This window comes from Scyliorhinus canicula, chromosome 2 (assembly GCF_902713615.1).
Source record: "Scyliorhinus canicula chromosome 2, sScyCan1.1, whole genome shotgun sequence".
Lineage (NCBI taxonomy): Eukaryota > Metazoa > Chordata > Chondrichthyes > Carcharhiniformes > Scyliorhinidae > Scyliorhinus > Scyliorhinus canicula.
The window spans coordinates 253797427-253824887 of NC_052147.1; the positions used below are offsets into that span (position 1 = coordinate 253797427).

At 48.7% G+C, this 27461-nt stretch overlaps 1 protein-coding gene across 10 annotated transcripts in view; it reads right to left on the bottom strand.

Annotated features, from left to right (window-relative positions):
• gtdc1 (glycosyltransferase-like domain containing 1) overlaps positions 1-27461 on the bottom strand; it is a 459381-nt gene that overhangs the window by 346707 nt on the left and 85213 nt on the right. The window contains exon 5 of one of the 10 annotated variants that reach the window (XM_038789967.1): positions 1343-1498. The exons of the other annotated variants lie outside the window; for them this stretch is intronic. The gene's annotated coding sequence lies outside the window, so the exon portion shown is untranslated. The remainder of the gene's footprint in view (positions 1-1342; positions 1499-27461) is intronic. 10 annotated transcript variants of the gene reach the window in all.

The window sequence follows — 27461 nt, forward strand, 5'->3', positions numbered from 1 at the left end:
CTCAGAAAACTGGGACACGTGTATAGCAATTATCAAAGCGCTTTCATGCACCTATGCCATACTTGCTTGTATTTCCACGTATAGAACAATTAAGCAGAATCTAGTCACTAATATTTGATGACAATAAAAACTCACATTTATACTGGGCCTTTAACACATTAAAATGGTCAAAGATGCTTCATAGGAGGAATTTTTTAAAATGATCCCAAGCCAAGGAAGCAAATATTAGGCAGGTGACGAAAACCTTGGTCAAGCGGCAGGTTTTAAGGACCATCTTAATGAGAGAAAGGTAGAGAGGTGCAGAAATTTAAAAAGGTAATTCCAGAGTTAGAGCCTCGATAGCTGAAGGCACAGCTGCCAATGGAGGAGAAAAGGGTTGGAGAGAATTACTGAGATAGGGAGGCACACAATTGCATATGGATTTGAACACAAGAATGAGGATATTAAAATTAAGATGTTGTTGAACTGTAAGCCAATGCAGGTCAGCAAGTACTGAGAACAGTTAGTTTGTGTTGCAGACAAAACTTGTTTCATTGGATGTTCTGCTACAGCATGTAACTTCAATGAACTGTTATTTTATATTTGACTTCCAGCATGTTTCCATAATTTGTTACATTTTGACATGAGCAATAGAGATTTCAAGTAGTGACAGCACTGAAATATCCAGCTTGCTTATCCTGTTGCCCTAGAGCATCTCACTATCCCCTCTCCCCACAAAAAAAGTTTATCAACAGATTTAAAATGTTAAACAAATACACAAATGGATGTTGAGTCTTTATGCTTCATCAGAAGTCAGATAGGTCTCTGATGTCAACTAATGCATGTTTGACACAATAATTACATTGGTCTTGCCCATTTCCAATGGCATGGTCCTAAACCTCAATCATAAAACCTCAAGCTGAGGGCAGCATGGTGGCACAGTGGTTAGTGCTGCTGCCTCACAGCACCGAGGTCCCAGGTTTGATCCCAGCTCTGAGTCACTGTCCGCATGGAGTTTGTGCATTCTCCCCGTTTGTGTGGGTTTCACCCCACAACCAAAAGATGTGCAGGGTAGGTGAATTGGCCACGATAAATTGCCCCTTAATTGGAAAAAATGAATTGGGTACTCTAAATTTATTTTTTTAAATAAATAAATAAAACCTCAAACTGAGAAAAGAGGGATGATTTGACAATACAATAGTTATTTCTTCACCTCAATAAATGGCACCATTCTTTTGAACAATATAACAAAACTGGAACTAGGTTTATTGCCTTTTGGTTAAAAAAAATACTTTGCATTTGAACAAGGAGTGTTTGAATATAGTAATTGACTATATTGGCAGATTCAGGAACAAAAACTCACCCCATAACTTCAAAACTTAATTTTCTTGTAAAGGTGAAACATGTAATTGAACAGGGTTGTGTGCAATGGCAATGATTCACTTGAAATTTGAAGGTTGTTTTCGCAATTCCCTTTGTAAAAGTTCAAACACCTTTTCAAAGATTCCGTGTCTTTAACCTGCAACGGCAATAGTAATCAGACATACAAAACCTGGGAGCTAAGAAGAACATAATTCCTGAATTTTAGCTGTGAGGCAAGATAACTCAGAAAATAGCAGTAGAAAGCATTCAGGGGGAAGCCCACTGTCCTCCCGCTGTCATCATATACTCCAAGGAGGGATAGCGGCTTGGCCACCTGCAAGGAGAGGTGGGCAATTAAAGGCCACTTTACACCCTCACCAGCCTCTTACTGGCCTTGGGAGGGATATTCACCACAGGGGGAGACCATCACATATATTGAGGTATCTCCCAGAGGTTTCCCGGTGTGTGGATGTGTCTCCAGTACCAATGCTGCTGGTTGGATGGAGGGTTCACCTCTCAGATCGTCACGGTCTGCCTGCATGGCACATTAATAACATATTTACCTAACCTCCAAGAGCGCCTCAACATGGAGGCACCCATTATTCCTGCAGCAACCACCTGTATCAGTGATATGTCAAGCTGCTGAGCTACTGGCCCTCTGACTGGGCCAACAGCTCGAAGAGGCAGGCTATCATCCTTAATTAGATGGCAGTCCCAAGAGAAACCTCTTAATTTGTTGCCATCAGTAAAATCGTCACTGCAGTTCCACTGTTTGCCTGCGCGGATTCAGGACCTCTTTTTCTTGTCCCGCAGCCAGAATTTCTTTGAGCCATGTAAAATTCAGCCCAGTACATCTTAAGGTGCAAGATATTTATTTAGAAAACTAACTGCTTTCATAATTCAAAAGCATGATGTGCAGTAAACAAATTAAAGGTAATAAAAAAAATTAAAACTCAGTCATTATTGCTGCAATTAAAAAGGGACACCATTATGATTATTTTGCATTTCAAGGTGCCTAATTATCTTTATTATCTTGTGGATACAAACATTCCTGCAGTCAATAATTTGAAAATAATTCCCAGTTAAATATTAACATTTCGTTTGTCATACATAGAAACATACAATAGAAGTAGGAGGAGGCCATTCGGCCCTTCGAACTTGCTCCACCGTTCATTATGATCATGGCTGATCATCAAGTTCAATATCTTGATGCCACCTTCCCCCCATATCCCTTGATCCGTTTAGCCCCAAGAACTATATCCAATTCCTTCTTCAAATTACGCAATATTTTTGCTTCAACTACTTTCTGTGGTAGTGAAATCTACAGATTCACCACTCTCTGGATGAAGAATTTTCTCCTCACCTCATTCCCCAAAGGTCTACCCTTTATCCTCAAACTATGACCCCTAATTCTGGACTCTCCCACCATCGGGTACGTTCTTTCTGAACCTACCCTGTCTAATCCTGTTAGAATTTCATAAGTTTCGCGGAGATCATAGAATTTACAGTGCAGAAGGAGGCCATTCGGCCCGTCGAGTCTGTACCGGTTCTTGGAAAGAACACCCTACTTAAGCCCACACCGCCAACCTTTTTTTAAAATAAATTTAGAGTACCCACTTATTTTTTCCAATTAAGGGGCAATTTAGCATGGCCAATCCACATATCTTGCACATCTTTGAATTGTGGGGATGAAACCCACGCAGACATGGGGCGAATGTGCAAACTCCACACGGACAGTGACCCAGGGCCGGGATTCGAATCCGGGTCCTCAGAGCTGTAGGCAGCAATGCTAAGCACTGTGCCACTGTGCTGCCCTCCACACCTCCAACCTAACCTTTTGGACACAAAGGGACAATTTAGCATGACCAATCCACCTAACCTGCAAATCTTTGGACTGTTGGAGGACCCGAAGAAAACCCACGCAGACATGGGGAGAAAGTGCAAACTCCACACAGATATTTACCTGAGGCTGGAACCTGGGACCCTGGAACTGTGAGGCAGCAATGCTAATGACTGTGCCATCGTGCAACTCCCTCTAAATTCCAATGAATATAATCCTAACCGATTTATCTCTCCTCATACGAAAATCCCGTCATCCCAAGCCTCAGCCTGGTAAACCTTCACTGCACTCCTTCCATAGCAAGACATCCTTCCTCAGATTAGGACCCAAAAATGCACGCAAAAATCCATGTGTGGCCTCACCAATGCCCTATTCAATTTTTTAAAAAATCTTTTTGTTGACATTTTCAAAATTATATATATTGCCATTCGTTTTCATTTGTTGCACAATACAAAAAGGCTTCTTCATAGTTTTCTCTATTTACATTTTCTATTTACAGTCTGTCACCGTCTGACTCAGCGTACAATCCTTCTTACCCACCCCCCAGCTCCCCTCTCCCTAATCCCCCCTCCCACTCACCATAATGCCCTCCTTATTTTTTATTAAATGGTTTAAAATACAGTTTTGTACAAGTTATGGATATAGGTATATACCTTGCAAAGCAAAACATAACGGCTCTTGGAAATATAGCCGGAAGGGATGGGTCTTTCCTCCCCTCTCTTCTATTCTTTCCTTTTTACCGATCTTCTAACTGGGGTGGAGGTGGCACCTGGATGGTACCCCTAATGCTTTTACATGCTTTTGTGCAATTGCCTCGGCATCGGCCATTGCTGCCACTGTTGTGTTGACTTCCCCTGTGCTCTCCAGCTCCCCCCTCACTCCATTCCCCCTCATTTCTGTTCTATCTGTTCCCCCTTCTGGCTCCCCTTTTTGGTTATCAGGTCTTCCCCCTCACTCCCTTCCCAACCCCTTCCCCCCCCCCCTTCTTCACTGTTGCCCCCCCATTCTTTCTTGTTGGGTTTTGTTACCTCACCTTCCTACACCCCCTCCCACCCACCCCCGAGTTCTCCCTTACTTTCTGCCTCAGGCAGCTCGTTCCACCACCTTCTGTGGAAGCCCTATTCCGATCCACGGATGGAGAATTTGATTTTCTCCATTTGGAAAAATTCCAAAAGGTCGTACAGCCAGTCTGCAGTTTTAGGTAGTGCTGCTGACCGCCAGCCGAGCAAGATTCTACGGCGGGCGATCAGGGAGACAAAGGCAAGGGTGTCCACCCTCCTCCCCATGAGGAGATCAGGCTGGAGTGATACCCCGAAAGCCGCTACTTTTGGGCATTGCTCCACCCTCTTTTTTATTTTTAAATAATTTTTATTGAAATTATTTACAGAAAATATAACAATAACAAGCAACAATAAAACACCATAATAACTGTACCACCCCCAAGACCGTAGCAACGCATGTATCCCACCCCCCCAAACCCAGTAAACAACAAGAGAACTTAAAAATAAATTAAAATTAAATAAACATAGTCAACGCCCCCCCCCCATCCTTTCCCCCTGGGTTGCTGCTGCTGCTGCTGACACAGTACCCTATCGCTGAGCCAGAAAGTCGAGGAAAGGTTGCCACCGCCTAAAGAACCCTTGTACCGATCCTCTCAGGGCAAATTTGACCTTCTCCAGCTTAATAAATCCCGCCATGTCATTGATCCAGGTCTCCACACTTAGGGGTCTCGCATCCTTCCACTGTAGCAAGATCCTCCGCTGGGCTACTAGGGACGCAAAGGCCAGAACACCGGCCTCTTTCGCCTCCTGCACTCCCGGCTCCACCCCAACCCCAAAAATTGCGAGTCCCCAGCCTGGCTTGACCCTGGATCCTACCACCCTCGACACCGTCCTCGCCACCACCTTCCAGAACTCCTCCAGTGCCGGGCATGCCCAGAACATATGGGCATGGTTCGCACATGGTGCAGCACCTTGAATTAGATGAGGCTAAGCCGCACACATGAGGAGGAAGAGTTAACCCTCTTCAGGGCATCAGCCCATGTCCCATTTTTGATCTGTTCCCCCAGTTCCCCCTCCCACTTAGCCTTTAGCTCCTCTACTGACGCCTCCTCACCTCCTGCATTACCTTGTAGATATCAGATATCTTCCCATCCCCGACTCAGACCCCCGAAAGTACCCTGTCACTCACCCCCCTCGCAGGAAGCAAAGGGAATCCCTCCACCTGCCGCCTAGCAAACGCCTTTACCTGCAGGTACCTGAACATGTTCCCCGAGGGGAGCCCAAATTTCTCCTCCAACTCCCCCAGGCTCGCAAACCTCCCATCAATGAACAGGTCCCTTAGCTGTCTGATGCCTCGTGTATCACCCCTGGCACACAGGGGTGATACACCTCTATCCTGGTGGCCAGGATCTTCGCCAGCAACTTAGCATCCACATTGAGCAGCGAGATTGGCCTGTATGATCCACACTGCAAGGGGTCCTTATCCCGCTTCAGGATCAGAGAGACCAGTGCCCGTGACATCGTCGGGGGCAAAGCCCCCCTCTTCCCCCCACCCCCCCCCTCCCCCCCTCCCTCCCATGCCTCATCGAAGGCTCGCACCACCAGATCCGCAAACTTTTTATAAAATTCCACCGGGAACCCATTCGGCCCCGGCGCCATACCTGACTGCATTTGACCAATCCCCCTGACTAGCTCCTCCAACTCTATCAGCGCCCCCAGCCCCTCTACCAGCTCCTCCTGCACCTTTGGGAAGCGTAGCCTGTTCATGAAGCTCTCCATCCCCCCCCCCCCCCCCCCCCCCACCCCCCACCGGTGGCTCCGACCAGTACAGTTCCTCCATGGTACTTCCGTGAGTCAGCTGACTTCTGCTGACCCCGGCAGCTCCCGCCAAAACCCGGCCCCTCCCGACATGGGGTCTTCCCCCTCCTGCCACACCTCCTTGGCACCGCTTCAGCGCGGGAAAGAAACAATAGAGGCCACGCCCCCACCGCCAGCTCCAACCCTCCTGCCCCGTAGCGCGGGAAACCAGAGGAAAGCCCGCGCTTTCACGTTGCCCCACCCCACCTTTCTGACGCCGCTCCCAAATTCCAGCTCCACCCCATCCCCCAGCCCCGTACAGAAGAAACAAAAAAACCCCCAACATTCCCCACATAACACAAAACCATACCCAGAAACAGAGCAAAAACCAGCATTAAAAACACGTCGAAATTACAAAAACAGCAATAGCAAAAACAGCAACGACCGTAGTACACCGGACCCTGCAGCCCCCAGACCCTAGTTCGAGTCCAGCTTCTCCGCCTGTACAAAGGCCCACGCCTCCTCCGGGGACTCAAAGTAGTAGTGCCGGTCCTTATATGTTACCCACAGACGCGCAGGCTGCAGCATTCCAAATTTGACCTGCTTGGCATGCAGCACCTCCTTCGTTCGGTTAAACCCGGCCCGCCGCTTAGCCACCTCCGCACTCCAGTCCTGGTAGATTCGCACTACCGAATTCTCCCACTTGCTGCTCCTCTCTTTCTTGGCCCAGCGCAGCACACACTCCCAGTCACTGAACCGATGGAACCGCACCAGCACCGCCCGCGGGGGTTCATTCGTCTTGGGCCTCCTGGCCAGCACTCTGTGGGCTCCCTCAAGCTCCAGGGGCAAATGGAAGGACCCCGCCCCCATCAACGAGTTCAGCATCATGGCCACATAGGACGGAAGATCCGACCCCTCCAGCCCCTCCGCCAGGACCAGGATCCTCAAATTCTTTCGCCTTGTGCGAATGTCCAGCTCCTCCAAACGGTCTTGCCACTTTTTGTGAAGTGCCTCGTGCATCTCCACCTTCCCCACGAGGAGCACGGCCTCCTCCTCCCAATCAGCGGCCTGCCGCTGCAACTCCTGAATGGCCGCCCCCTGGGCTGTCTGGATTCAAGCAGCTTGTTGGTAGTCTCATTCAGGGAGTCCAGCAACTCAGCCTTCAGCTCCGCAAAACAGCACAGAAGAGCAGCTTGCTGCTCCTGCGCCCACTTCCACCAGTCCTCGGGTGCTCCGCCGGCCGCCATTTTGTCCTCCTTCCCCCGCTTTTTCTGTGGAGCTGCTGCAGCCTTTTCCTTTGCCCCACTCCGGGTGCGCACCCTAAATTTTGGGGAATGTTCCTCCAAACACCTTCCCCCACCGGGAATCATTGAAACAGCGCTGTTTGGGGCCCTAAAACAGGCCCGAAAGTCCTTTGATAGCGGGAGCTGCCGAACGTGCGGCTTAGCTCCGCATCACCGCAACCCTCGCATTGCTCCACCCTCATCCCCACCACTTTGGACATTGCCTCGAAGAAGGCTGTCCAGTACCCAGCAAGTCTGGGGCAAGATCAGAACATGTGGGCATGGTTGGCCAGGCCTCCTTGGCACCGTTCACATCTTTCCTCCACCTCTGGAAGAACCTGGTAATTCGTGTTCTGGTCAAATGGGTTGTGTGTACCACTTTTAGCTGTGTACGGTTGAGCCTCGAGCATGTGGAGGTAGAGTTGACCCTGTGCAGTGCTTCGCTCCAAAATCCCCACCCTATTTTGAACCCCAGATCTTACTCCCATTTCCTCCTTGTCGTGTCCAGTTCGGTATCGGCCCTCTCAAGCAGTCGTTCGTACATGTCACTACAGTTCCTTTTGCCTCGGGTGAACGTTCAGCAGCTCTTCTAATAGTGTCTGTCGTGCTGGTCGCGGGTATGTCCTTGCCCGTAGGAAGTTTTTAAGCTGCAGGTATCTGAGTTTGATGCCTTTAGCTATAGAGTCATAGATGTTTACAGCATGGAAACAGGCCCTTTGGCCCAGCATGTCCATGCCGCCCACTTTCAATCACTAAGCTAGTCCCACTTGCCCACATTTGGCCCATATCCCTCTATACCCACCCTGCCCAAGTAACTTTTTTTTTTAAAGGAAAAAAATGTACCCGCCTCTACCACTGCCTCTGGCAGCTCATTCCACCACCCTGTGTGAAGAAATTTCCCCTCTGGTCTTAAGTTGGAATCTCTGTGTCAGTTCGTCCAGTGTATATGTCCCTGACTGTCAATGTCACCCCGTCCCGTCTCCACCTTTTGAAGGTGGCATCGGTGAGTGCTGGTGTGAACCTGTGGCGATTGCAGATGGGCCTTTGTCGGACATTTCGGTCAGTCCGAATTGCTGACATAGTTGGCTCCACGTCTGGAGGGTGGTTTACACCACTGGGCTGCTGGAGTGCTTCTTGGGTGGCGATGAGAGTGCTGCCGTGAAGAGGGCCCAGAGAGAAGTCCCCTTGGAGGAGGCCTCCTCCACACGCACCCACTCGGCTTCTGTCTCCTTTGTCCACCCTTTCACTCTTTCCGCTGTTGCTGTCCTCCAATGCCGTATTCAATTGTAGAAAAACACGCCTATTCCTACACTCAAATCATCTCGTTATGAAGGCCAACATACCGTTTGTCTTCTTTGCTCCTTGCTATACCTGCACAGTTACTTTCAGTGACTGATATAGGAGGACACCAAGGTCTCTCTGAGTATCCACCTCTCTCAATTTACACCCATTCAAATAATAATCTGCCTTCCTATTTTTGCTACCAAAGTGGATGACCTCACATTTATCCACATTATACTGCATCTGCAATGCATATGCCCACTCACTCAGCCTGTCGAAATCCTGCTGCAAAATCTCTGCATTCTCTTCGCAGCTCACTCTCCCGCCCAACTTTGTATTAGCTGCAAATTTGGAAATACTACATTTAGTTCCCTCGTCCAAATTACTAGTACATAATGTGAACAGTTGGGGTCCTAGCACAGATCCATGCAGTACCCCACTATTCACTGCCTGCCAATCAGAAAAGGACCCATTTATTCCAATTTTTTGCTTCCTGTTTAAAAACCAGCTTTCTAGCCACCTCAAGACGCTACCAGCAATCCCATGAGCTTATTTTACATAGTAATCTGCTATGCGAGACCTTGTCGAAAGCCTTCCGAAAGTCTAAATAAACCACATCCACCGGTTCTCCCTGGTCAACTCTACTCGTTACATCTTCAAAGAATTCTAGTAGATTTGTCAAGCATGATTTTCCCTTTGTAAATCTATGCTGACTTTGTCTGATTACACCACTGTTTTCCAATGCTGTGCTATGAAATCCTTGATAATCGACTTTAGCAACTTCCCTCCTACCGATGTTAGGTTCACTGGGCTATAGTTCCCTGTTTTCTCTCACCTCCCTTCTTGAATAGCGGGGTTATACTAGCTATCCTCCAATCTGTAGGGACCATTCCAGAGTCCAAAGAATTTAGGAAAATGCCCACCAATGGATCTACTATTTGTAGGGCCACTTCCTTAAGTACTCTGGGATGAAGATTATCAGGCCCTGGATATTTGTCCACCTTTAATTCCATGAATTTCAAAAAACATTTCTTTACCAATAGTAAATTACCTTCAGCTCCTCACTAAAACTTGTGTTTCTCAGAACTTCCACTACATTATTCATGTATTCCTTTGTGAAGAGGTTGAATAAACTTGGTTTGTTCTCACTGGAACGAAGGAGGTTGAGGGGCGACCTGATAGAGGTCTACAAAATTATGAGGGGTATAGACAGAGTGGATAGTCAGAGACTTTTTCCCAGGGTAGAGGGGTCAATTACTTGGGGGCATAGGTTTACGGTGCGAGGGGCAAGGTTTACAGAAGATGTACGAGGCAAGCTTTTTTACATAGAGGGTAGTGGGTGCCTGGAACTCGCTGCTGGAGGAGGTGGTGGAAGCAGGGACGATAGTGATGTTTAAGGGGCAACTTGACAACTACATGAATAGGGATACGGACCCCGGAAGTGCAGAAGATTTTAGTTTAGACAGGCAGCATGATCGGAGCAGGCTTGGAGGGCCGAAGGCCCTGTTCCTGTGCTGTACTTTTCTTTGTTCTTGGTTTGTTCTAAGACAGAAGCGGAGACAGGTTTGGGTAGGGGTGCCCAACGAGAATGAACTCCAACACCTACAAGTTAAGAATTTCCTTTGCAAGATGACAACATACCAAGATGCAAAATGTTAGAGGAACTACTGGACGCAGGAAAACTAGGAGGGGAATCTACGGGGACCTGTACGGATGACTATTAGAAAGGACATGCTCCCTACTGGATAAAACACGGGAAAAGTGACAGAAAAAACTAGAGATGGAAATATCCTGGCGACTCTGGAGCGAAGCACTGAACAGGGCCAACTTCACCTCCACTTGCACAATGCTAAGTCTCATGAAACTGAAAGTGATGCACAAGGTCACTTTATCCCGATTCTGTCTTCCATTGATTTGCCAGTCCTCTATCCAATAAATAAATTACCCCAACCCCATGTGATCTTACCTTTGTTTGGGCACCCGCCATCTGGAACTCCAGATATACTACATTTACAAGATCCCCATTATCCACTTGGCAAACTCTAGCAAATTAGTCAAATACGATTTACCATTCATAAAATCATGCGGACTCTGATGGATTGCCTTTTGACTTTCCAAACGCCTATTATTAGTTCCACAATAATGGATTCTATCAATTTTGTGACAGGTGTTAAACTAACTGGTCTATAGTTTCCTACTTTCTGCTCCCCTCCCTTTGTAAATATGGGCATTACATTAGCAGTTTTCCAATTCACTGGGACCTTTCCCATATCCAAGGTTTGGAGGAGATATACAAGAATATTGCTTGAAAATGACAGCTATGGACTTCCGGTTGCGGCTATGCGGAGCTAAGCCGCATGTTCGGCAGCTCCCGCTAGAAACGGACTTTGGGGCTCTTTTCAGGGCACCCAACGGAGCTTTTTTGACGATTCCCGACGTGGGAAGGGGTCTGCAGTAGATCCCCGGGGTTCTATGGTCCGGACCAGGAGTGGGGTGAGCAGAAAAGCGGTGGCAGCGCCCCTGGAAAAGCGGGGGAAGGGAAACAAAATAGCGGCCGGCGGAGTCCACGAGGAGTGGAGGCAGTGGGCGCAGGAGCAGCAGGAGACTCTTCTGTGCTGCTTCCAGGAGCTTAAGGTGGAGTTGCTGGAGTCGCTGAAGGCTACCACCAGAAAGCTGCTGGAGACTCAGACAGCCCAGGGGGCCACAATCCGGGAGCTGCAGCAGCAGGCCTCCGAAAGGGAGGATGAGGCCGCGGCCGTCGCGGGGAAGGTGGAGATGCACGAGGCACTCCATAAAAAGTGGCAGGAACGGTTCGAGGAGCTGGACAATCAGTCGAGGCGGAAGAATTTACGGATCCTGGGCCTCACGGAGGGGCTGGAGGGATCGGACCTGGCGGCCTATGTGGTCGTTTTGCTGAACTCGCTGATGGGAGCTGGGTCCTTCCAGGGGCCCCTGGAGCTGGAGGGGCCCCACAGAATACTGGCTAGGAGGCCTAAGCCGAATGAGCCACCGCTGGCGGTGTTGGTGCGGTTCCACCGGTTCGTTGACCGGGAATGCGTGCTCTGGTGGGCCAAGAGGGAGCGGAGCAGCAAGTGGGAGAACACGGAGGTGCTGATCTTCCAGGACTGGAGTGCGGAGGTGGCTAAGTGGAGGGCCGGGTACAACCGGACGAAGGCAGTGCTCCACAGAAGGAGTGTGAAGTTTGGAAAGTTGCAGCCGGCGCGTTTGTGGGTCACCTGCAAGGACCGTCACCATTATTTTGAGTCCCCGGAGGAGGCATGGGCCTTTGTGCAGGCCGAGAAACTGGACTCAAACTGAGGGTCAGGGATGGGGGTTTTGTATGTAAATGCAACTATGTCTAATTTTTTCTCTGGAGTGGGGGGTTCTCTGTTTAATGCAGGATGTGTGTTGGCTATACGGTGGGTGGGGCGATGTCTTTATGTCTTTTTGTATGGGTCTCGTGGATGGGTTCGGGCAGGGAGGTAAACTGGGAGTCCGGGGAGCTGGTGGTGGGGACTGGCAATGGGAGTTGCCTAAGAGAAGGCGGGGTTGGGCAGGGCGAAAGCGCGGGCTTTTCTCTGGTTTCCCACGCTGCGGGATGATGGGGGCGGGGTCGGGGCTGAGAAGCGCGGGCCTTTGCTGGTTGTTATTTTCCCTCGCAAGAGCGGGGGGGGGGGCAGTTGATGGGCACGAAGGAGGAGGAGTAGTCCCACGTGGGAAGGGGTCGGAGGTGTGGCGGGAGTTGCCGGGGCCAGCAGAAGTTAACTGGCTCACGGGAGTGCTATGGAGGGGGGGGCGTGGCTAGGAGGGGTCCTAGCCTTGGTGGTGGGGGGGGGGGGTACCGGGTTGCTGCTGAAATGGCCAGGAAGGAGCTGGAGTATGCAGGGTGTGCTGGGGACGCTGGCCAGTGGCGGGCAGGGGATGGGTTATGGCTAGTCGGCAGGGGAGGGGGGCAGGGAGCCCTCTGATCCGGCTGATAACCTGGAATGTGAGGGGGGTGAACGGGCCGGTCAAGCGGGCCCGGGTGTTTACGCACTTGAAGGGGCTGAAGGCGGATGTGGCCATGCTCCAAGAGACGCACCTGAAGGTGGCGGACCAGGTTCGACTGAGGAAGGGGTGGGTGGGCCAAGTATTTCATTCAGGGCTGGATGAGAAGAATCGGGAGGTGGCGATCCTGGTGGGAAAGTGGGTGTCATTTGAGGCGTTAAATGTGGTGGCTGACAGTGGCGGGAGGCATGTGATGGTGAGTGGTAAGCTGCAGGGGGAGCGGGTGGTGTTGGTGAATGTTTAAGCCCCAAACTGGGACGATGCGGGGTTTATGCGGCGCATGTTGGAGGCGGGGGGGCCTGATCATGGGGGGGGGACTTCAACACGGTGCTGGATCCCCCATTGGATTGATCCAGGTCCCGGACGGGTAGGAGGCCGGCGGCAGCTAAGGTGTTGAGGGGGTTTATGGATCAGATGGGAGAGGTGGATCCCTGGAGGTTTGCGAGGCCAAGGGCCAGGGAATACTCGTTTTTCTCCCACGTGCATAAGGCCTATTCTAGGATTGATTTTTTTGTCCTGAGCAGGGGGCTGGTTTCGAGGGTGGAGGATGCTGAATACTCTGCCATTGCCATTTCGGATCATGCCCCGCACTGGGTGGACCTCGGGCTGGGGGAGGAGGGACCAGCGTCCGCTCTGGTGCTTGAAGGTGGGGCTGCTGGCAGACGAGGAGGTGGCTGGGAGGGTTCGGGGGTGTATCAAGAGGTACCTTGAGGCCAACGATAACGGGGAGGTCCGAGTGGGGACGGTCTGGGAGGCATTGAAGGCGGTGATTAGAGGGGAGTTGATTTCCATCCGAACCCATAGGGAGAGGGGGCAGCAGAGGGAGAGGGAGAGATTGGCAGGGGAGATGGTGAGGGTGGATAGGAGATATGCGGAGGCTCCGGAGGAGGGATTGCTGGGGGAGCGGCGTAGCCTTCAGGCCAGGTTCGATCTACTGACCACCAGAAAGGCGGACGCTCAGTGGAGGAAAGCACAGGGGGCGGTGTATAAATATGGGGAGAAGGCGAGCAGGATGCTGGCACACCCGCTCCGAAAGCGAGCCGCGGCCAGGGAGATTGGGGGAGTGAAGGATAGAGATGGGAAGGTGGTGCGGAGGGGGGTAGACGTTAATGGGGTCTTTAGGGACTTTTATGGGGAACTGTACCGGTCTGAACCCCCGATTGGGGGGGGGGGGGAATGGGGCGCTTCTTGGACAAGCTGCGATTTCCAAAGGTGGAGGAGGGGCGGGTGGAGGGTCTGGGGACGCCGATTGAGCTGGAGGAGCTGGTTAAAGGGATAGGGAGCATGCAGTCGGGGAAGGCGCCGGGGCCGGATGGGTTTCCGGCCGAATTTTATAAAATGTCTGCGAACCTATTGGGCCCCCTGTTGGTCCGGACCTTTAATGAGGCAAGGGAGGGGGGGGGGGGGGGAAGAGAGAGGGGGGCTTTGCCCCCAACTAATGTCATTATGATGCCGGCTGTGGAAGGGGAGGCGGAGATAGTGGTGGCATTAGCTGCGGAGAAGGCCTTTGATCGGGTTGAGTGGGGGTATCTGTGGGAGGTGTTGGAAAGGTTTGGGTTTGGGGAGGGGTTTGTTCGTTGGGTGAGGTTGCTTTATGAGGCCCCGATGGCGAGTGTAGCCACCAATAGGAGGAGGTCGGAGTACTTTCGGCTGTACCAGGGGACGAGACAGAGGTGTCCCCCTTGCTCTTTGCATGGGCAATTGAGCCCCTGGCCATGGCGTTGAGGGAGTCAGGGAACTGGAGGGGCCTGGTGCGGGGTGGGGAGGAGCATCGAGTGTCGCTTTATGCGGACGACCTGTTGCTGTATGTGGTGGACCCGGTGAGGGGGATGCCGGAGGTGATGAGGATTCTCAGCGAATTTGGGGGCTTTTCTGGGTACAAGCTCAAACTGGGTAAGAGCGAGTTGTTCGTGGTGCACCCGGGGGATCAGGAGGAGGGGATTGGTAGGCTCCAACTGAAGCAGGCAGGGAGGAGCTTCAGGTACCTAGGAGTCCAGGTGGCTGGGAGCTGGGGGGCCCTGTACAAGCTCAACCTCACAAGGTTGGTGGAGCAAATGGAGGAGGAGTTCAAAAGGTGGGATATGTTACCGCTGTCACTGGCGGGTAGGGTGCAGTCCCTCAAGATGACGGTGCTCCCGAGGTTTTTGTTCCTGTTCCAGTGCCTTCCAATCCTTATCCAGAAGGCCTTTTTTAGGAGAGTTAACAGGAGTATTACGGGATTTGTGTGGGCGCATGGGACTCCGAGGGTGAGAAGGGTGTTCTTGGAACGGGGCAGGGATAGGGGGGGGGGCTGGCGCTGCCCAACCTCTGTGGGTACTATTGGGCTGCCAACGCAGCGATGGTGCGTAAGTGGGTAATGGACGGGGAAGGGGCAGCATGGAAGAGGATGGAGATGGCGTCCTGTGTGGACACGAGCCTGGAGGGGCTGGTAACGGCGCCGTTGCCGCGCCCTCCAACGAGGTATACCATGAGCCCAGTGGTGGCTGCTACCCTCAAAATTTGGGGGCAATGGAGACGCCATGGGGGAGATGAGGGGCTCGATGGAGTCCCCAATATGGGGGAACCACCGGTTTGGTCCAGGGTGCATTGATGGCGGATTTCTGGGCTGGCATAGGGTAGGTATTAGGAGGTTGAGGGACCTGTTTGTGGATGGGAGGTTCGTGAGCCTGGGGGAGTTAGAGGGGATGTTTGGGCTCCCCCCCGGGGAACATGTTCAGGTACATGCAGGTTACGGCATTTGCCAGGCGGCAGGTGGAGGGGTTCCCCTTGCTGCCCCCACGTGGGGTACGGGACAGGGTGCTCCGGGGGTGTGGGTTGGAGGAGGGAGGATTTCGGATATATACCGCGCAATGCAGAAGGTAGACGAGGCCTCGGTGGAGGAGCTGAAGGGTAAATGGGAAGAGGAGCTGGGTGAGGAGATTGAGGAGGGGACGTGGGCGGATGCCCTAGAAAGGGTGAATTCCTCCTCTTCCTGTGCGAGGCTTAGCCTCATACAGTTCAAGGTGCTGCATAGGGCCCACATGACTGGGACGAGGATGAGTAGGTTTTTTGGTGGTGAAGGCAGGTGTGCTAGGTGCTCGGGGAGCCCAGCGAACCACACCCATATGTTTTGGGCATGCCCAGCGCTGGGGGAGTTTTGGAAGGGGGTAGCAAGGACGGTGTCGAGGGTGGTGGGATCCAGGGTCAAGCCAGGCTGGGGACTCGCAATTTTTGGGGTTGCAGTGGAGTCAGGAGTACATGAGGCCAAACAGGCCAGTGTTCTGGCCTTTGCGTCCCTAGTAGCCCGGCGGAGGATCTTGCTTCAATGGAAGGATGCAAGGCCCCCAAGCGTGGAGGCCTGGATCAATGATATGGCAGGGTTCATCAAATTGGAGACGGTGAAATTTGCCCTGAGGGGATCAGTACAGGGGTTCTTTAGGCGGTGGCAGCCTTTCCTGGACTTCCTGGCGGAACGGTAGGGAAATAGGCCGGCAGCAGCAGCAACGGGGGGGGGGGGGGGAGGAGAAGTGTGTACATGGGTTTGTTGGATGTGGCGGGTGTTATCTCTTTCCTTTCTGTTATTTGCTTTTTTATGTTTTCGATTTAGTAGTTGCTTTTGTAGTGGGGTGGGTGTTGTTCTTGGGTTTTTAACCATGGTTATTCTGTTAATATTGTTTTGCTGTTTATATTTTGTGAAAACCTTAATAAAAATTATTTAAAAAAAAGAAAATGACAGCTATGAAAGGAGATAGAATAGGCTTGTTTTATGAAATTATTTTCCTTAAAACAGAGGAGACTAAGGGTTGACATAATTGAGGTGAACAAAATTGCAGGCTGGACAGGGTAGACAGGAAAGACTTGTTTCCCCTAGCTGAGGGGTCAATTACTGAAGGCATAGATTTAAGTTAATTGTTAGAACGATTAGAGGGGTCATGAGGAAACCAGTGAATGATGGGGATCTGGAATTCACTGCCACAGTTGGTGTTTGAGGCTGAAACACTCAATGAATTTAAAAGGTACCTGGTTTGGCATCGGAAGTGTTGTAACATGCAAGGCTACAGACCAGGTGCTGGAAAATCGGATTAGAATTAGCAGCTAGTTTAATTTTGGCTGGCACAGACACGATGTGCTTAATAGCTTCATTCTGCACTTTTTCTATTCTTCTATGGCAAGTACATCGGGTTTTTAATAAATCCTTTCCCCACTGGGGATGCAACAATAGAATCTCAGAAAATACCAGGCAGAAGAGCCATCGAATCTGCAGCGGCACATGAAAAATACCTGACCTACCCAACTAATCCCACTTGCCAGCACTTGGCCCGTAGCCTTGAATGTTATCACGTTCCAAGTGCTCATCCAGGTACTTTTTAAAGGGTGTGAGGCAACCCGCCTCTACCACTCTCCCAGCAGTGCATTCCAGACCGTCACCACTCTCTGGGTAAAAAATGTTTTCCTCAAATCTCCTCCGAAACTTCCTGCCCTCACCTTGTAACTGTCTACTCGTGCCTGACCCGTCAACTAAGGGGAACAGCTGCTCCCTATCCACACCCTTCATAACCTTGTACACCTTGGTCAGGTCGCCCCTCAGTCTTCTCTACTCCAACAAAAACAACCCAAACCTATCCAACCTCTCTTCATAACTTAAATGTTCCATCCCAGGCAACAACCTGGTAAATCTCCTCTGCATCCCTCCAGTGCAATCACATTTTTCCTATAAATGTGGCGATCAGAATAGCACACAGTACTCCAGCTGTGGTCTCACCAAAGTTCTATACAACTCCATCATGACCTCCCTGCTTTTGTTATCTATGCATCGATTGATAAAGGAAAGTATCCCATAAGCCCTTTTCACCACCCTATTAACCTTCCGTCCTGCCTTAAGTGATCGATGGACAAACACGCCAAGGTCCCTTTGTTTCTCGGAACTTCCCAGTGTCATGCCATTCATCGAATACTTCCTTGTAAAATTTCTCCTGCCAAGGTGTATCACCTCACACATTTCAGCTCACTTATCTGTCCATTTGACTATCCTGTCTACATCTTCCTGTAACCCAAGACACTCAACCTCACTGTTAACCACCCAGCGAATCTTTGTGTCATCTGCAAACTTTCTGATCCTACCTCCCCCCCCGCACAGATCCGTGGTACGCCACTGGACCCTGGCTTCCAGTCACTAGCAGCCATTAGTCATCATCCTCTGTTTCCTTCAACTAAGTCAAATTTTGAATCCGCCTCATCAAATTACCCTGTACCGCATGTGCATTTACCTTCTTTACAAGTCATTCGTGTGGGACTTTATCAAAGACGTTGCTAACAGGATTACATTGTGTTGCACACTCAGAATTAAGCAAACTTTCTTCACCATTGCATCCCCCAAATGGTCCTGCTAACTGCACACCCTATTCTAATTATGGTAAGAACAACCAAAACCCAGCAAACAAGTGGCACCAACAATAGAATAAGAGAGTCTTGTGGTTGGCAACACCATGAAACAGCTAAAAGAGGTACACGAAAGAGGTTGAATGTCTTGTCAAGAGGAAAAAGGAAGCGTATGTAAGGATGAGAAAACAACGTTCAGTTGGGTCGCTTAAGGGTTACAAGGTAGCAAGGAATGAGCTAAAAAGGGGCTTAGGAGAGTTAGGAGGGAGCATGAGAAGTCCTTGGCGGGTCGGATCAAGGAAAACCCCAAGGCTTTTTACTCTTATGTGAGAAATAAAAGAATGACCAGGGTGAGGTTAGGGCCGGTCCAGGACAGTAGTGGGAACTTGTGCATGGAGTCAGAAGAAATAGGAGGCATTGAATGAATACTTTTCTTCAGTGTTCACCAAGGAGAGGGGCTATGTTTTTGAGGATGAGAGTGTGATACAGGCGGGTAAGCTGGAGGAGGTAGATGTTCTGAGGAAGGATGTATTAGCAATTTTGAAAAACCTGAGGGTCGACAAGTCCCCTGGGCCAGATGGGATATATCCAAGGATTCTTTAGGAGGCAAGTGATGAGATTGCAAAGCCTTTGGCTTTGATCTTTGGGTCCTCACTGTCCACGGAGATAGGGCCAGAGGACTGGAGAGTGGCGAATGTTGTTCCTCTGTTCAAGAAAGGGAATAGGAATGACCCTGGTAATTAAAGGCTGGTTAGTCTTACTTCGGTGGTCGGTAAGTTAATGGAAAAGGTCCTGAATGATAGGATTTATGACCATTTGGAAAGGTGCAGCTTAATCGGGGATAGTTAACTCGGATTCGTGAATGGTAAGTCTTGCCTCACAAATTTGACTGAATTCTTTGAGGAGTATAGCCACCAAAGTTGGCCATTCCCTCAATACAAAATGGAGGAACGCAAAGCTTGCAGGGTAAAATGGACAAAGTTTGAAGCACAAGCAGGCTGCAACAAGCCACTGTGTATTCTGTCTGCTAAGAGAGCAGACAGCACCGAAACAAACATTCCGCATGCTAATGAGGCAATCTCTGGGACAGTTAACATGGTAATGGAACAATCCCAGGGACAAAGGGCACAAATGGGGAAGTGATTGCAACAGTGTATGGGAAGCCAGACACCCCGGCACCAGCGGGGTTCGAAGACAAAGCACCTGAAGGCCCGCCCAGTAGCCGAGGGACAGCCTTAGTATTGGGGGGATTCAAACAAATCGATTGGGAAGAGACCCAATCGATTCACAGCAGATAGAGGGTCCGCCCAAAAGGGCGCGAAGGCCTGGGACCTATAAAAGACAGGTCCCAAACTCAGTTCGTTCTTCTTGACCAGCCCTCCTCTCTTGACCAGCCCTCTCGACCAGCCTTTACCGAAGAAGACCTTGACCGAGAGAGAGGAGAGGTTCGGGCAGCAGCCACCAGCAAGTAAGTGTCTCACAACGATCGCTACCAGAGATAGACACTCCTGACCCCTTTTAACACGTACCAACCTGAAGTCTGCGGACCCAGTGCAGAGCAAAAGGCCCTTGTTCCCTGATCCGGCAGTTCCTTATTCAGATAAGTATTGGTCTATTTAGTGGTAGGAATAGTTTAATCATCTTAGCGTGTGCATGAGTAGTTTCTAATTGTATTATAATAAACTCATTTGTTTGAACTTACTAATTGGTGTATGGTTTGATTGCTTTGAACTTGACCTTGAAACTTGTGGCGGTATCTTAACGATACCTGGCGACTCCAGAGCTAAGTAACGAAACAGAGCCAAATTGAGTGTTAAGCACACTCACCCAGAACGAGCAACAGGAGGTAACTAAGTGTGTAGATGAAGGTAGAGCAGTTGATGTATATACATAGATTTTAGTAAGGCGTTTGATAAGGTTCCCTATGGTCGGCTCATGAAGAAAGTAAGGAGGTGTGGGATAGAGGGAAATTGGGTAAGTAACTGGCTATCACATAGAAGACAGAGGGTGGTGGTGGATGGAAAATTTTCAGACTGGAGACCAGTTACCAGCGGTGTACCACAGAGATCAGTGCTCGTCCCTCTGCTATTTGTGATTTTTATCAATGACTTGGAGGAGGGGGCTGAAGGGTGGGTCAGTAAATTTACTAATGACACCAAGATTGGTGGAGTAGTGGATGAGGTGGAGGGCTGTTGTAGGCTGCAAAGAGACATTGATCGGATGCAGAGCTGGGCCGAAAAATGGCAGATGGAGTTTAACACTGATAAATGCGAGGTGGTTCATTTTGGTAGAAAAAACCAATTTTGCAGATTACAGGGTCAACGGCAGGGTTCTGAGGAATGTGGAGGAACAGAGAGATCTTGGGGCTCATGTCCACAGATCTCTGAAGATTGCCACTCAAGTGGATAGAGCTGTGAAGAAGGCTTATAGTGTGTTAGCGTTTATTAACAGGGGGCTTGAGTTTAAGAGCTGCGGGGCAGCACGGTAGCATTGTGGATAGCACAATCGCTTCACAGCTCCAGGGTCCCAGGTTCGATTCCGGTTTGGGTCACTGTCTGTGCGGAGTCTGCACATCCTCCCCGTGTGTGCGTGGGTTTCCTCCGGGTGCTCCAGTTTCCTCCCACAGTCCAAAGTTGTGCAGGTTAGGTGGATTGACCATGATAAATTGCCCTTAGTGTCCACAATTGCCCTTAGTGTTGGGTGGGGTTACTGGATTATGGGGATAGGGTGGAGGTGTTGACCTTCGGTAGGGTGCTCTTTCCAAGAGCCGGTGCGGACTCAATGGGCCGAATGGCCTCCTTCTGCACTGTAAATTCTATGATCTATAATTCTATGATGCTGCAACTGTATATGACCCTGGTGAGACCACATTTGCAGTAGAGTTTGCAGTTCTGGTCACCTCACTATAGGAAGGATGTGGAAGCATTGGAAAGGGTGCAGAGGAGATTTACCAAGATGCTGCCTGGTTTGCAGGATAGGTCTTATGAGGAAAGGCTGAGGGAGCTAGGGCTTTTCTCCTTGGAGCGGAGGAGGATGAGAGGCGACTTAATAGAGGTTTATAAGATGATGAGGGGTTAGATAGAGTGGACGTTCAGAGACTATTTCCTCGGATGGATGTAGCTGTTATAAGGGGGCATAACTGTAAGGTTCAGGGTGGGAGATATAGGAGGGATGTCCGAGGTAGGTTCTTTACTCTGAGAGTAGTTAGGGTGTGGAATGGATTGCCTGCTGTGATAGTGGAGTCGGACACTTTAGGAACTTTCAAACGGTTATTGGATAGGCACATGGAGCACACCAGAATGACAGGGAGTGGGATTGCTTGATCTTGGTTTCGGACAATGCTCGGCACAACATTGAGGGCCGAAGGGCCTGTTCTGTGCTGTTCTATGTTCTATATGCATGGAACTGACAACTATCATCAGATGAAGGAAAAAAAAGATGAAACATCCATTAACTTGAAAAAGGAACATAAAATATTATTGTCACCTTTTAAGTATTTCTCATACTTTTTGTTGTGTCAAAATATCTCCCATGTATTTAGTGGGGCAAAGATCAATCTACATACTACAGTATTGTTATTTAACTTCCGCCATGAACAGAATCTCATATCACTATTTTATACATCCTACACAGAATAATTTATGCTGCCATGACTCATGGCTTTGACAATATGTCAATTTACTTAAGCCTTTTAAAAATCAGTAAAATGGGTCATTTTCTTTAAGGCAGAGGAAGGAAGCAACCCCAATCCTTATGAACAGCTTTGGTGTTGTTTGGTTGCATAAGTGACACATTAAAATTAATAAAATCATTATCAAGTGGTAAGGACTACTGGAAGTAGACACAGCAGTTGACATAGTCCATGCAGCTGGCCATAATTGACTAACAGTGTATTTTGTTACAATCTTCCAAAAATACAAGATTATGGACTAAGAAAAGTTATTCACTCCATCCAACATATCCCCTCTTCAGATCAAATATAATTTATTTCACAGTAACCTCCACACAAATTAACTTCCTGACAACTGACAACGGTAGCCCTAGGTAAATTTCTATAGAAATGTCTGAGAAATAGACCTGGTCAACTGTGCACCCAAAGCAAATAAAACCCCAGAACATTTACAGTAACCTTACAGTTGCTGCAACTCTCCACCTTGTTGCATTTCACAGATATATTCGCCCTACAAACAGTGACAAATATTTCAATAAGCAAAATAATACAAATATTTCATCTTAATTTTTCAAAAAACTTATATTTGTGTTCTACATTAGAACTAGATGGATTTGCTCCCAACCATCACAATTATGTTACAATGTGCCAGTCTTTGCAATCAGAAGTTGGACCTTTTGGCTCAGATTAAGCCAAAATAACAGGGTAGAAATGTAACAAGGATAAATGTCTCACAGACAGTCCTGGGGCTGGTTTAACACACTGGGTTAAGTCACTGGCTTTTAAAGCAGACCAAGGCACACCAGCAGCATGGTTCAATTCCCGTAACAGCCTCCCCGAACTGCCGGAATGTGGCGACTACGGGCTTAATTTAACTTCATTTGAAGCCTACTTTTGACAATAAGCGATTTTCATTTTCATTTTCTGGAACTCTTTGTAGAACAGGGTCCGAGTGGAAAGAAGTGCAATTAAGGTGCAACGTGGAAGAGCATGTGTTTCAATGTTCTCGGACGCTGTACTGGACACCTCAGGATGGAGGTGAAATAATACCTATCCACAATTGGTCAGGTGACCTTCCAGACAAATTTTGTGAAGATAGTGTGGACCACATAGCTGTGGAGTCAATGTCAAAAGGTATGTCCCAAGAACCTGGATGTAATGCCACAAAAAATTCAATGACCTCATACGAGTGGTCACGGTCAACGAAAGCATCTTCAAATGTAATAGCACACCAACCGCACCACTAGCTTCACACTCTGTCAATGCACCACAACTCCATCATTCACTTGCGAACAATCTCTATCAATCATGACTCATATGTGACATTAATAATTGCACCTCACCCCCACACACTTATCTCCACTGCAAGTCTCTTACCCACAATGTCAACTATTTAATCATGACAGCTATATCACCCAAACAGATTGCAGCACCATCACTGACACACTTTCTTCTCTCTTGCAAGAATAGTTGGTGCTAACCAGAGGCCACAGCACCACACTGAACCCCCCCCCCCCCCACCCCCAACCAACCCCGGGGGGGGGGGGGGGGGGGGGGGACAGTTGCAATGGCTTTTACCATGATTCCTTACTAAAGTGGAAGAGATAGTAGTTGCAACCATTGCAACAATGGCCAGGAACACAATTGCATCCTCATACCCAATTCTCCTTCTTATATACATCAGAACCCCACCCTTGTATACTTTTCCTTTGAGGCTCCTTCATTAAATGTTTTTAAGGTAAAGATAGATAGTTTTTTGAAGAAAAAAGGGATTAAGGGTTATGGTGTTCGGGCCGGAAAGTGGAGCCGAGTCCACAAAAGATCAGCCATGATCTCATTGAATGGCGGAGCAGGCTCGAGGGGCCAGATGGCCTACTCCTGCTCCTAGTTCTTATGTTCTTTCGGATACCTTCAAACTGCTACATGGTCAGTCAAAGGTGGAAGAACAAGATGTGGAAGAACAGAAAGTCAGTGGTGAAGGAGTACCTTCATTTGCTCTCTCATTCAACAGCCAACAGCTCAAATACTGACACTGCACTAAATAGAATAGATAGAATTTGTACATGGTGAGACACTAAGCACATGATATTTGAAAACGGTAGAGAAGATGCCAGCTTACCAGAGGGCATGGTCACACACAAATACCGTGAAGGTCTTAGGTGAACAATATGCTGCGGCAACGTACAGAAGAAAGATAATGGGTTTGACAGTGAAATGCTTGGTGCATTGGTAGGCTTACCAGAAAGCCTGAGGCAAATTGTAAGGAGCATGTCGGAATCTCGCACCAATATGGCACAGGTTGCACTTGGCACAGATCTTGGAGCCAATATTCCCTTCAAAATTTAGATTTTGTGCAGTCTTTTGTTTCCAGTGTGCAGTCCCCGGAAATGTTTTTGCGTCACAGAGGTTTACAGCGTGGAAACAGGCCATTTGGCCCAACTTGGCCATGCCACCCAGTTTTCAACCACTAAGCGAGTCCCAAGTGCCCACATTTGGCCCATATCCCTCTATACTCATCTTACCCATACATCTGTCTAGATGCTTGTTAAAAGACAAAATTGTACCTGCCTCTACTACTGCATCAGGCAGCTCGTTCCAGACACTCACCACCCTCTGTGCGAAACATTGCCCCTCTGGACCCTTTTATATCTCTCCCCTCTCACCTTAAATCTATGTCCTCTAGTTTTAGACACCCCTACCTTTGGGAAGAGATGTTGACCATCTACCTTATCTATGCCCCTCATTATTTTATAGACATGCATAATATCACCCCTAAGCCTCCTACGCGCTCGGGGAAAAAAGTCCCAGTCTATTCAGCCTCTTCTTATTACTCAAACCATCAGGTCCCGGTAGCATCCTGGTAAACCTTTTCTGTCCTCTCTCTCGTTTAATAATATCCTTTATATAATAGGGTGACCAGAACTGCACACAGTATTCGAAGTGTGGCCTTACTAATGTCTTGCACAACTTCAACTAGATATCCCAACTCTTGTATTCAATGTTCTGACCAATGAAATCAAGCATGCCAACTGCCTTCTACACTACCTTGTCCAGCTGTGACTGCACTTTCAAGGAGCTATGAACCTGTACTCCCAGATCACTTTGTTCTATAACTCTCCCCAACACCCTACCATTAACCGAGTAGGTCCTGCCCCGTTTCAATCTACAAAATGCATCGCCTCACACTTATCTAAATTAACCTCCATCTGCCAGTCATCGGCCCACTGGCCCAATTGATCAAGATCCCATTGAAATCCTAGATAACCTTCTTCACTGTCCACTATGCCACCAATTTTGGTGTCATCTGCAAACTTACTAACCATGCCTCCTAAATTCTCATCCAAACCATTAATATAAATAACAAATAACAGTGGACCCAGCATTGATCTCTGAGGCATGCCACTGGTCACAGGCCTCCAGTTTGAAAAACAATCCTCTACAACCACCCTTTGTCTTCTGTTGTCAAGCCAATTTTGTATCCAATTGGCTACCTCACCCTGGATCCTGTGAGATTTAACCTTATGCAACAACCTACCATGTGGTACCTCGTCAAAGGCTTTGTTAAAATCTATGTAGACAACTTCAACTGCACTGCCCTCATCTATCTTCTTGGTTACCCCTCAAAAAAAGGTAATCAAATTCGTGAGACATGTTTTCCAGTCACAAAGCCATGCTGACTGTCCCGATTCAGCCCCTGCCTCTCTAAATGCCTGTAGATCCTGTCTCTCAAGAATACCTTCTAACAACTTACCCACCACAGACGTTAGGCTCATCGGTCTGTAGTTCCCAGGCTTTTCCCTGCGGCCCTTCTTAAACAAAGGCACAACATTTGCTACCCTCAGTATTCAGGCACCTAATCTGTGGCTGTCAACGATTCAAATACTTCGGCTAGGGGACCTGCAATTTCCTCCCTAGCCTCCCACAATGTCCTGGGATACATTTCATCAGGTCCTGAGGATTTAATCTACCATTGATTACAGGACGGGTTACACCTGAACCAGAGGTGCACCAATATCCTGGGAGGGAAATGTGCTACAGCTCTTTGGGAGAGGGGGGTAAACTAATTTGGTACAGGGATGGGAAACTGATTTGTAGTCCAGGAGATGGTGTTGCTACTGTTCAGGAGGTTGAGGGTAGTGCAGTACTGAGGAAGGTACCAAGGTCACAAGAGTGGACCTGCAGGCATGAAGGTGGTTTGAAGAGCATCAGAAATAAGTTTGGTGAGCTTGAAGCATGGATTGGTACCTGGGACTATGATGTTGTGGCCATTACGGAGACGTGGATAGAACAGGGGCAGGAATGGTTGTTGGATGATCCGGGGTTTAGATATTCCAGTAAGATTAGGGAAGGTGGTAAAAGAGGTGAAGGAGTAGCATTGTTAATCACGGATAGTATAATGGCTGCAGAAAGGCAGTTTGAGGAGGATCTGTCTACTGAGGTAGCGTGGGCTGAAGTTAGAAATAGGAAAGGAGCAGTCACTTTGTTCGGAGTTTTCTATAGGCCCCCAAACAGTAACAGAGATGTGGAGGAAAAAATTGCAATGAAAGATTTTGGATAGGTGCGGTAGTCACAGGGAAGTTGTCATGGGTGACTATAACTTTTTAAGTACATCGATGAAGGTAGAGCAGTTGATGTTGCATACATGGATTTAAGGCATTTGATAAGGTGCCCCATGGTCGGCTCATGCAGAAAGTAAGGACGCATGGCATAGAGGGAAATTTGGCCGATTGGATCAGGAACTGGCTAGCACATAGAAGGGTGGTGGTAGATGGTAAATTTTCATCCTGGAGCCCAGTCACCAGCGGTGTACCACAGGGATCAGTGCTGGATCCTTTGCTATTTGTGATTTTTATCAATGACTTGGATGATGGAGTTGAACCTTAGGTTAGTAAATTTGTTGATGACACCAAGATTGGTGGAGTAGTGGATAATGTGGAGGGCTGTTGTAGGTTGCAAAGAGACATTGATAGGATGCAGAGCTGGGCTGAAAAGTGGCAGATGGAGTTTAACCCTGATATGTGTGAGGTGATTCATTTTGGTAGGATAAATTTGAATGCGGATTACAGGGTTAACGGCAGGGTTCTGAAGAATGTGGAGGGTCAGAGAGATCTCAGAGTTCATGTCCATAGATCTCTGAAAGTTGCCACCCAAGTGGATAGAGCCGTGAAGAAAGCCTAGTGTGTTAGCATTTATTAACATGGGGATTGAGTTTGAGAGCCGTGAGGTTATGCTGCAACTGTACAAGACTTTGGTTAGACCACATTTGCAGTAGTGTGTGCAGTTCTGGTCACCTCATTATAGGAAGGATGTGGAAGCATTGGAAATCGGAAAGGGTGCAAAGGAGATTTACCAGGATGCTGCCTGGATTGGAGGGTAGGTCTTATGAGCAAAGGTTGAGGGAGCTAGGGCTTTTCTCATTGGAGCGAAGGAGGATGAGAGGCAACTTAATAGAGGTTTATAAGATGATGAGAGGGATAGATAAGAGTGGACGTTCAGCGACTTTTTCCTCGGGTGGATGTAGCTGTTACAAGAGGGCATAACTATAAGTTTCATGGTGGAAGATATAGGAGGGATGTCAGAGGTAGGTTCTTTAGTCAGAGAGTTGTTGGGGCGTGGAACGCACTCCCAGCTATTGTAGTGGAGTCGGACACTTTAGGAACTTTCAAGCGGTTATTGGATAAGCATATGGAGTGCACTAGAATGATTGGGAGTAGGTTGATTTGATCTTAGTTTCAGACTAGTTCGGCACAACATTGTGGGCCGAAGGGCCTGTACTGTGCTGTATAGTTCTATGATGTGTTCTTGATGCACTTTAAGACTTCCAACACCTCCTTCTCTGTAAT